Raw genomic sequence first — 12,276 nt, 5'->3', positions numbered from 1 at the left:
TCTGGATGTGTGTACAGTAGACTGACTTGATGGGACAAGTCTCTGGATGTGTCTCTAGAGTAGACTGACCTGATGGGACAAGTCTCTGGATGTGTGTACAGTAGACTGACTTGATGGGACAAGTCTCTGGATGTGTCTCTAGAGTAGACTGACCTGATGGGACAAGTCTCTGGATGTGTGTACAGTAGACTGTCCTGATGGAAAACACATACAAACACTCTAAATCTTACTTGCTAATAACATTCTTTTTGGTAATTTGAGCTTGTTTACAGAACATGTTTGATTTCAATCAATATGTTTCTTCTCAGAGGGAATGTTTTGCATGACTTTGTTGTTCCCTCATATTCGGGTTGTCGGGATGGACGTGTGTGTGTGTTGTTCTTTCTCTGTGCCTATGTAGGGTAGCTTGTTGTTGCTCAGCTAAGGGGGCCAAGGGTTTGTGGAACAGAGTCAGATTCTGTTTGGTTTGTGTTGCATTTGGAATGTGCTCCCTGATTCCACAAGACAAACTAACAAAAATACTTTAAAAAAAAAAGTCATCGGTGCAACAATCTGGTGTGTGCGCGGCTGTGCGCTTACTGTACGTGCCCGAAGTGCCTGTCTCAGTGTGTCTCTACATGTGTCGTATGTCTGCGTGTTTGCATACATTGAGAGAATGCATGCATGGCTTGTACTCCAGTTTAAGCAAATAAATGTTGGCAGGGGACATGTCTAAAAAAAACATACACTGATTCTCTCTCTCTCTCACACACACACACACACACACACACACAGTAACACATTGGGAATAGCAGAGAAACATGCACACACAAACAAACACACACACACACACACACACACACACTTCCTGTGGAGTGTGTTCGCTCCATGACATGTTTTCCAACTCAGCAGCATCTTCCTCCAGCATCTAATAAAACACAGATCAAAGACAGACACACACAGACACGTCATGTCTGCTGTCGTGTGTGTGTGTGTGTGTTCATGTGAGTCATTGTCTTTTTGTATCATCATTAGCCTCCACCAGGAGTGTGTAGAGTAGCCATAATAATATGTTGAGCTTCTTTCTGTAGATGACCGGTCATTAATGTTTGTCTTCTGGTGATGTGTTGACCCTGTAACCGTGGTGATACGCCAACCCTAGTGCCCAGAACTGTCAAATTAAATCATCGACACACACGCTATGGCCCGCCTCTCAACCCTCTTTCAGACAGGCAGGCTCTGACACCCTGCATCTCAGCTACAAGGTGAGTCGATGACACTTTGAAACAAGGCTAGGTTGAAACATAGCATATGGCCAGCTCAGAAAAGTGTTGATGAGCCTCATTGTTAGTATCAGATCGACAATTACGCCCTGCCCCCTTTTCGGGCGAAAACATAATCCTTTCCCCGTTGACTTCAATGTAAAATAGCACTACCCCGGAAAATTATAGAAAAATAACAATCAATCTCGTTTATTAATGACCCCAAAACACCATGACATGACAATATATTATATATTTCAGTTTTGTTTCGATAGTGGCACCATTCCGACCCAGTGGCACAAAAGCGTTATTGTACCTATTCCGAAATCATCAAAAAATGATCCCAAGCTGCCTCTTAGCTATAGGGTTATAAGTCTCCTTAGTTGTGTATATAAATTGTATTCCTCATTATTAAATAGTAGACTTACCGAACATCTTGAGAGGACAGGGGTGCTTGTGGATGAGCAAAATGGATTTAGGAAAGCCAGAGGCTGTATTGATCATATATATACAGTCAGCTCTATTGTACGTGCACGAATTAAGGAAAGGACGTCGTCTTTTGTTTGCTTTATTGACTTCCAGAAGGCATTCGACTGGATAAATAGAGATCTTCTTCTATATAGGTTGTTAGACTGTGGGGTCAATGGGAAATTCTATTATGCCATTAAGTCTCTTTACCAAGCACCTGTAGCTCGTGTTCAACTTAACGAATATTTTACTGGATGGTTCCCCCAACAATCCGGCGTCAAACAAGGGGATGTTATGTCCCCAACCCTATTTTCAATCTTTGTCAATGATTTAGCCCTTCAAATTAAGGCATGCTACAGGGGAATTAAAATTGACGACCAGATTGTGAGCATATTACTGTATGCAGATGATATAGTCTTGCTCGCTGAGCAGGAAAACGACATGCAGATCATGCTGAACATTGTTGCTGATTGGTGCAGGAAATGGAGACTTTTGGTGAATCAAGACAAAACACAAATAGTACATTTTAGACCCACATCAAAAGAGAGGAGCTCTTTTGTATTTAACTTTGGTTCTATAGTACTTTCATATACGGAACACTATAAATATCTAGGCTTGACGCTAGATGAGCATATGACCTTTAGCTCAATCTGCGGGAAGAGCATTGGGTTCTGTACTGAACAAAGTTAAACACTGCGGTAATCTAGGTTTTCATACTTATACACAATTGTATACCTCATGTGTCTGTCCGGTGTCAGATTATGCTTCTGGTGTTTGAGGTTCCCGTGAACACCCAAGCTGTAACTCTGTGCATCGCAGAGCCATCCGATATTTTCTAGGAGTCCATAAACTCACCCCAGTATTGGCCATTAGTGGTGATATGGGTTGGGAGCCCCCAAACACCAGACACAAAGTTCAAATGCTCCGACTCTGGAATAGACTGGTGAGAATGTCTGACCAGAGATTAACTAAAAAGATTTTTAACTGGGACATCGCTCATGGTCATCCATGGGCAAATGAATTGAAAGCCTTGTTTTACTCAAACGATCTGTCATTCATTTTTCATAACAGGTTAATCTGTGACACACGTGTGACTATGAATAACATGTTTATGCTGTACAAAGACAAATGGTCTGCCGACCTATGGCATAAACCAAAACTAAGAACATATCGCCTCATAAAAGATAGTTACTGTGTGGAACCATATGTGAAATTTGACTTAAACAGACAAAAAAGATCTCTGTGTGCACAGTTACGCTCGGGAACTCTTCCCTTAGCACTAGAAACTGGTAGACTCAAAGCCACCCCTGAAGAAGATAGACTTTGTCTAGTATGTGAACTACAGGAAATTGAAAATGAGACTCATTTCTTGTTCTACTGTACTGCTTATGATGAGGCAAGGGTCGTACTTTTTAGTAAAATGTCTTCAATTTATGCTGACTTTTTTGAGTTGGACGACTACGAGAAACTCGAGTTATGTTTTAAAAAAGGTATCTTTCTCACGGCAAACTTTATCTGCCAGGCTTGGGAGCAAAGACAAAACATTTTGTTTGGAGAATGATGTACCGATCTGTTTCTGTGGGTCTGAGCAATGTGTTGCTCCGTGTCTTATGTTGTTTTGAATGTATTGGTGTTGTGACATTTTTATTGTATTGTTTATACATTGTTCTTACTGCTGTATTCTCTGTGTGTCCTGCTGCAAGCCCATGTGGGCTGGGCACAGCAATGTGCATGACACCTTAATAAATCAATCAATCAATCTATTACAACTCGCCTGGCCATAGAATGGGCAAGATACATCGGAGATATTACTTTGACCCATCTAAAATCATGTGACTCATGTCACTGTTTACATTACAGCCCCGGTTGGTCGTCATAGCGACCGCACATCTGCCCTCTGCCCATACCATAGCCCAAGTAGGCTATAACTTATAACGTTAAAATTAAATCCATATACACAGAGCTTTTAAACTGGTTAGGAAATCCCGTTACGTCTATATTAGTGCTGCACGATTTGGGGGAAAGGTGCGATTAGCGATTATGGTGGACAATATTGCGATTTGCGATTGTGATTGCGATAATAAACAAATGGTGTCTAGGGATGTGCCGGCATGAGTTTTTGACGGTATGATAACCTTCGACAAAAATACCACGGTTTGACGTATCACAGACTAAAATACATGAAATATGTTACAATTTAAAATATATTCAAACTAAATAAATAAAACAATTTGAAATAAAATTATCTTTACAAAAAAATAAAACATTTTGAGACATTTGCCTCTCCCAAACATGTAAAAAAGAAACACCAGAAAAATAGAAACTGCATTGTGTTACAGCACATAGAAGATGGCTCAAACTGCAAAGTTAGTTACATGTCTGTCCAGTAATACAATGATACACCCCGTTTATTGCTTTTGTAGCGACAGATGGCCTTAAACGCCACACTCACATGACGCTTCTTGAGAGAGAGTTGAGGTAACGTGCATCTGCAGACTTTATCGAGGGACCATGAAGACGTCATGTGACGTCGGCTAGCTAGAAGCCTGGAAGTGCTGCTGATGGCAGCTGCGAGCCTGCGACAGTGTTTTGCTGCTATCAACCTTGTTAATCTCGCTATATTCTTCATCACAGCGGGTCATTACCCACCCCCGCATTAGTTCTGCATAAGCACCTGCAGCTCTCTCCTTATTTTACTGACGTTCTCACTAATCACACGGCTGTTTACATGCGTTTCTGAACGGCTAGCTAGTTATTAGCATAGCTCGCTGTTAGCGATCATGGATGTTCTCTCTCTCCCTCTCGGTAAGATGTTATGTAACCTTGCTGTGTATACCATTACTTATTTGCAAGAGTGCATGGGAGAAGTCTCCCGCTAGTGTTGATGCCCAGTGTGATGGCAGAGAAACGTGTGTTTGCTGTGTCGCGTGTAACGTTAGTTTAGAGGCGGCACACGCACACCCACACACACACACTTAAAAATAATAATAATAATAATAGTCGCACACTTTTGCGGTTATGTAATCGCGTGCTGACATCGCAATTGCGATTCGATTAATCGTGCAGCACTACTCTATATGACCTAACGTTACAATGAGACGATCGGCCAGGAGAATGGATATCAATTTGTTGTTATTTAGCCTACATGCATGCAGGGAAGCCAGGCTTGCGCTGCGCGGAGGACGGGAGTTACGGGGAGAACATGGGGGAGAAGGGAAGCCCTAGCCACTACCCCGGCAGCCTCTCACCATGCAATACCGTGGCTTCACTAAACTCCGGCCTAGAGGAGCCCACGTTACACACACAAGGGGTTCCCGAGCAGCTGACTTTTCCTCTCTCAAAACAATTAAAACCCGTCATGTTAAGGCTGAGCAATGAGTTACATGATTTTAGATGGGTCAAAGTAATATTTGCGATGTATCTTGCCCATTCTATGGCCAGGCGAGTTGTAATATATTGTCATGTCATGGTGTTTTGGGGTCATTAAAGAGATACTCAACACTTTTTTCTGCTGAAAATCAATATATATTGGAAATTAGCTGTGTTCTTGAGGAATCCAGGTCAAAGTCCTGACATTTACTGTAAATCTGAGTAATTCATCATCTCTTCTCACATACCCATGCAGTTCCATACAAACCAAAAAGGCAAAAAGGCCAGCTGTACACTCCCAATTTTCCTCCCTTTCTATTGGCTGAGCTCTTGATCTGTGACGTAGCTTGATCAGTGACGTCTCCAAACCCAGCCCGCCCATCTCTCTTGCCTAGGCCCCTCCCAGCCAAAGTTTATAAAAGTGGCTGCACACCATGCTGGAACTATGGACTATGGAGTGTGGAGAATTGTTGAATAGGGAGAGAGAGAGAGAGAGATTTGTGGAGTGTTTTGATTAGACTGGATAGTGTAAATTGTAGTATTTAGTAGTCTAGGTTTAGTAGTACTATCTGAGTACGTCAGATAGCCTAGGTTGTGTTTGTTTGTAAAAAAATAAATAAATGTTCGTCTGTTTGCATAAGTATGTCAGAAGAGATGAGGAATTACTCAGTTTTACAGTAAATGTCAGGACTTTGACCTGGATTCATCAAGAACTGGCAGGACCTCGAATCTCCAAAACAGCAACTTTTCAGGAAGTTAAAAAAACCTGTTTGCTCTTAAAATACTGAACCAAACATCATCAAAGTTGGCACATGTCTTAATTATAGTTAGTTTCCCGCTGAATGTGTCACTACTTTATTAATATCTTACCTGGATAAGCTCAAATGATGATGTTTATATTATCAGTCCGACTTGGAAGCACTCTCTCCTGGCCAGTCAGGCGCTGATGGCCGCCTCCCCTCTGGTATGCACATGCATGAGCCGCAAGCTCCGGGCCGCGGGGGCGCGCGCAGCCAAGCAGCAGTGCTCTCATAGCCGAGGCGAAGGCTTTGGGATGGGGGTGAGAACAGTCTGACATAACGTAACGTTAACGTTACTTTAATCTCGTCAGAAACCACTCTGAACAAACAAGTTTGCAGCCTAGGAATAACTGGAAAACATTTTATTGATATCTATTCACGTCAGATGAAGCCAGGATTAAACGAAACGATATCTGAAATACACAGCCCGTCTGCCGTGTGTCTTTTCCGGGTTTCCTGCGTGGGAGGGGGGGGGGGGGGGGGGGGTACAGACGGTGGTGTTGGCTCGCTCCCCCAGTGGTCGATGCATCCATATACTTCTACTACCTTCAGATAAAGGTTGTAAGCTCACCTGTAACTATCGGTGACAATAGGCTCGTTTGAGTTGACTGCCGCCTCGCCTGGAAAGCAGGCGAGCACAGTCAGGCAAGGCGTCAACAAGTCGAACACCCCTGCAGCACTCACAACAATGAACAAGGCTCATTCAGGCTTAGTTTTATAACTTTTACGTGCTGCTCCTGCACATCACAGCACAGGCTAAATGATGCGACATAAATATACATGATGTAAAGTCATTGCATAAATGTGTTTTTATTGAAAAAGTGGCGTCAAGTAAGCAAGTCTTGTTGGAGAGTCTTGTTGGAGTCGATATCACCGCGTGCAACCATGTTACGTTACATGTTACAAACTACCCATTTCCCTATTCACATTGTATTTGCGAGGCGAGGGGTATATATACACCCACCGGTGGATGTGTGTTTCTCTTAGGGTTTCAATTTCATTTCATTTTATTTTGTCCAATATTCAAATATTCCTGAATTGCATTTTGTGTTACAAAGAAGTATTATTTTTATCTAACTTTTTAGCCAGAATTGATGGTTTTCTTGTCAAAAGTTAGCCGCCTCAAAGCCTTCTGGGTAATATCCAAACATACACCCATACACAAACACTAACCCTAACCCAATATTTAGAAACAGGGGAGATCGCATAACATCTCACTGGGACCAAAACGTTAAAAAAAATGTGTGTTTAAAGAAAACATTTTTTTGATGTTTTTTTAAGTTTTGGTCGGAGTGAAATGTTCTATGGTCTCTCCCGATTATAGCGTTAGCTGAACCGTTTGGTTCGATGAAAACGGTATGCTGGTGTTTGGACTGAGAGAGCCTGGTGACGTGAGGTTTGGAGAGGAGAAGCGAGGGGGTGGTGGAAGGGAGAAACATCACCAGCAGATCCATTCACAGCGCTAGCTGGCTTTAACTGAAACTACACATGTGCGAGCAGGAAATGCACAGAGCTCTACCATTGGTTCTGAAAGTTGCTCACCCCACAAAAGCTCATCCTATCCAAATGTGGAGTGGGCAGATTCAAAAGCCTGAAAACTCCCCATAGGGCTGCACGATATATCGTTTACACATCGACATTGCGATGTGCGCATGCGCGATAGTCACATCGCAGGACGTGCGATGTCAAAAGCAAATTAACTCGTCATGTTGCTTGATAAACTCTCACTTTAGGGGTAGCCTACTGAGTGAAATGCAGGCTCTCTCAAAGGAGAGAGACGCCCCGCTACTGTACTCACTCATTTAATGCTTAGCTTCAACACAACAAACATGCACAGAGAGCAAAATTGAATTGTTTTTGCTTATGTTGCGTTGCTGACAGTAGCCTGTCTGTAAACGATGTGGTTGCGGAGGCGGACTTGTCCACAGCTTGCAGCGCACTCGCATACAGCAGGCTGGCTGCTGTAACTCAACATGTCCGTGGAGTGGAGATATTTACTCTTGAAACACCAAAAAGCAACACCGCAACTTATGACACGAAGGCTAAAGTGATTACTGAGAAGTTGTCCGTGTATCACCGCAGCTCTCTCTCCCCCTCAGTCTGATGATGCATCAGATGATAGCAGTAACGTTACGGTAGAGGTAATCATACATAGCGACTCATTTACACAAAACATGTCGGTGAAAATAAAAAGACAATAGACATAGCTGGGCAATTAAATGTATATTTATTACTTTTCACGAATGAATTGTTTGTCACCGGTCGGCTGCATGTGAATCCTCGTCTCTGTACTGCCCTGCGTGCGCTCAAAAACCGGAACTCCCCAAATGCGGAGCGTACCACTTGGTCGTTTCTGGAGGGGGGTCAGACCAAGTGTGTGAAGTAACCGTGTGAAGTGGCAGCGGTGTTTCATTGTTGATTTATTGAAACGTTAGAAGAACGAAAGAAGTTGAAAGCAGTGATTATAATCAATTAAATCTAATGTTTTTCTGCAAATAGCATCATTGGGAGGTAGATTCTGGCACTCAATATTAGGGGTGGGCAATATATCAAATTTATATCCATATTGTATTGTGATTTGAGACTATATGGTCTTAGATGTTGGATGGTAATATGATACAGCATACATGTTGTCTTTCCCTGGTTTTAAAGGCTGCATTACACTAAGTGAAGTATAGGCTAGTGACATTTTAAAGTAGAATGTCATAACTCACTTTTTCATGTATGTAAGTCATGGAAATCCATTGGTCAAAATGTGTATGGACCCTGATAGATGACGCTCTGAGGCCTACCAGTAGGTCACAGCCCAGTGGTTGAGGAACCTTAAAATACCTAATTTCCCCTCCAAAATCAGATGGACTCCTCTACAAAATCATCCCAATCATTCTAGAAATATTATTTTCTTTCAAATAGAGCTAACCTGGTGAAAATCTGTATTTTTTCATATCGCAATATATATCGCATGGGCAGGGAATATCGCAATGTCAGTTTTTTCCAATATCGTGCAGCCCTAACTCCCCACCCTTTTTTGAAAAACGGACAAAATCTGACACAGATCTGACTGTCTGGCTCTCCCTGTTGAGTATCTCTTTAATAAACAAGATTGAACAAGTTATTTTCCTATAATTTTCTGGGGTAGTGCTATTTTACATTGTGAGGTGCCTTTTCTTCAACTTCTATTGTTCTAATTACATCTCTCCCAGTTAGCAGTATCCCAAAATCATCATGAAATAGCCGACGCTGTCTCCTTAAACATTTTGCTAAATATATTAGAGATTAGAGAGGACACTAAACTGAGTCCCACCCAAAGCCCGAAAGGCTTCATCGTATTGGCTGCAGCAGACATCACTCAACAGGAGTGGACCTCATTGGCTGAGTCCCGCAGCTCCCACCCAAAGGCTGAAAGGCTTCCTCTGATTGGTGTGGAGCAGACGTCACTTAATAGAAGAACTCGTGTGCGTGCAGTCGCTTCAGCATTCCTACGGACAAGCCCGTTTGTAACAAAATAGCCTACATTACCACCAAGAATTATGGCATTTCCTAACAACATTAGCAATCGCGTTATGGCTTGACCGCACCAGCACGGCTACTGACTATCGATAGTCAGCAACAACAATTGTTTGGCTCCAAAACGGAAATCCATAAAATTACATTTAACCCATTGATACCTGATGCAGCATTTGCGTGTATATCCCTCATTTGTGTGTGTATCCCTTAAGGGGTGTCCCATTTTAAAGTCGCAAGATAGCCCTTAACACTTAGTTTTGAGGGCTACTAAGATTGAGGGTTGAGCTTGAGGGTTAAGGAAAGATTTGGGATTGGGCCTATGTCTCACGGCGAGTCACTTTCACTTCTACATGTAGTCAGTTAATCCCTGTACTGTACTGTACTAAGCAGTGGGCCCTTTTCACCACTTCTCTTCCTCTCAGGACAGCACACTGACCCTGGCTCACCCCTATATAAGTGAAACATACAGACACATAGCTAATGACACATCTACTGTCAGCTTTGTGGAGCCTGTAACGTTAACACAACTGGCCCCTGCTTTACACTAGACATTGTATGACAGAAAAGTGTGCGTGTGCGTGCGTGTGTGTGTGTGTGTGTGTGTGTGTGCGCGTGTGTGTGCGTGTGTGTGTGTGTGTGTGCGTGTGAGCGAGCGAGCTCATCTGAGCTTGTGTGTTTCTTTGTGCCAGCAGCTGGGAGTCATCTCTTCTCGATATGTCCCCTTCAACCCCATTCTCTCTCTCTCACCCCCTTTCTTTCTTTCTCTCTCTCCCTCTTTCTCTCCCTCTCTCATCTCTTTCTCTCTCTTTCTCTCTCTCCCTCTCTCATCTCTTTCTCTCTCTCCCTCTCTCATCTCTTTCTCTCTCTCATCTCCCTCCCTCCCTCCCTCTGTGAGTCCGGCCTGAGGACAGTAATATGTGAAGTGAAGCCCTAGCAGCCTGTGTGGATGTGAGTCTGTAGGTTTAATAAAAGCCAGCTAAGGGAGATGAGCAGCGCTTATTTGCTCTCCAAAAACGCAGTGTGTTTATCCATAAACACCCCCCCACCACCACTCATATGGAAGAACAGTTAGAGACTCTCGCTTCATGCTGTGTGTGTGTGTGTGCGTGTGTGTGTGTGCTGACAGCAAAGGCTGAAAACTTCTGCCTTCTCAAAAAAGTATTTTTGAGAAGCACCATCTAGGCCAGCACAATATGAGGAAAATCTGCGATGTGCGATAACATTGTTCAATATAGACCTTATTCGAATGACGTAACTCACGTACGGGCACGCACACCGCTGCCATATTGTTGACATTCTGCAGCACGCTGTTAAAAAGTGACTGACAGCTGTCACAGCTTAGGACGCTAGCCAGCGTTACTTACTAGCCTATTTAATGCTGTTTTTACTGCGTCAGGAGCTATTTCACAACAGCTATAGTGTGCTGTGTAATAATACACGGCTGTAGTAATAGCAACAATAAAAGCCCGGGTGTTAGCTACTGTCCACAAACGTGAAGGGAAAGAGACTAGAGGCTAACGATAGTAGCAAACACTGGGCTAACATGCAAGCAAGCGTCAGATCATATCAAACAAACATTTAACGTTGAGGTTATTTACCTTTGCTGTCAAGACAATGTTTGATGATGATGATGATGATGATGATGATGTGTTGGTGGCACAAAAGTAAAAATGTCAGACCAATTGCCACAGATGAAATAGTTATATGACTCAAGGGATTTGAAAGCCTTCAGCTCCTGAGCTGTGTATGCCAATACTGTATTCACAAGGTAGTTATAAATGTCCGGTACGTTATACTTGGCAATATAATGAGTTATCTTTACTCTTAAGTCAGTTTTTTTATAGGGTTCCGCACCTCCGACCTTTTTTCATCACTTCTCTTTGACGAAGCCATAACTGTTGCTATACGCTCGGCCAGACTACGTTACGGCTGCGGTTTGTCAACAATATGGCGCCGTCCAGGGTTATCGAATAAGGTCTATAGCGAATGACGATATGACTTGTGATGAATAAATGAAATATTGAAGTATGCATATTAGCTATACAGTTCCTACTGTATGTCTTTCTGCTTCAATACGGTTACGGTTAACATAGACCGCAAACATTGAATAGCCTGAATAACCCACAAGCATGGCTCTCTGTTAGTGACTCAAGCTGAAACTACCGTACACACAGCGTGTTTGGGTTTTGGTGGAGGGGCGGAGCAAGGGAAAGGTGTGCGCTGGATTTACAACACAACACAAAACGATTGCATGCTGACTGTGAATGCATGGCACGTGTAAATGAAAAGATTTGTGTTGTATTGATTGATTATTGATTATCTACTAGTACTATCTCATCATGTCACGCTTGAGTCTCCACTATATCTCCTCTCCTCCTCTCACTCTCACTGCTCTCCTCACAGTAGCTCTTCTTTTATTGTTTTGATCACACTTCTCTAGATGGCCACAGGGATATTTTGAGGGCAGTCTGACCCTTGTACTCCTTATGTAGGAATTGAAGCGTATTATACTATTGCATGGTCTGAATGAATGCCTCACAATCTAACATGACAATAAGTGTGCTCCTCCTAGCCCATCAGACTAAAGGTTTTTGCTTGAGGTTAGGGTGTCAGTTAATCAGCGTGCATTGTCGGCCAATCACAGGATTCATCCTCGTGGATGCATACACACACACACACACACACACACCACTGTAACACACACACACACTCTGCTCTCATTTGTGTCTCATTTCGGCTCCCCTGGCAACCCTGATCTGTCTCAACTCCAGCAACAAACAAACTGTACACTTCCTCATAAATCACGGGCTGTGTATGTAGCACTCGATTTCCTGATTGTGTGTTTGGAGTGAAAACAAGCGTCTAACTTTATCAGGAGATCAGTTAATAAC

The 12,276-nt window shown here is 42.9% G+C and overlaps 1 protein-coding gene across 1 annotated transcript in view; it reads left to right on the top strand.

Moving 5' to 3' along the window:
* Nucleotides 1–12,276, top strand: part of mindy3 (MINDY lysine 48 deubiquitinase 3) — a 59,594-nt gene that overhangs the window by 30,714 nt on the left and 16,604 nt on the right. The gene's annotated exons all lie outside the window — the stretch shown is intronic.

This window comes from Poromitra crassiceps (genome assembly GCF_964638095.1).
Source record: "Poromitra crassiceps genome assembly, chromosome: 1".
NCBI classification, from domain to species: domain Eukaryota; kingdom Metazoa; phylum Chordata; class Actinopteri; order Beryciformes; family Melamphaidae; genus Poromitra; species Poromitra crassiceps.
This window is presented reverse-complemented; position numbering and strand designations above follow the sequence as displayed.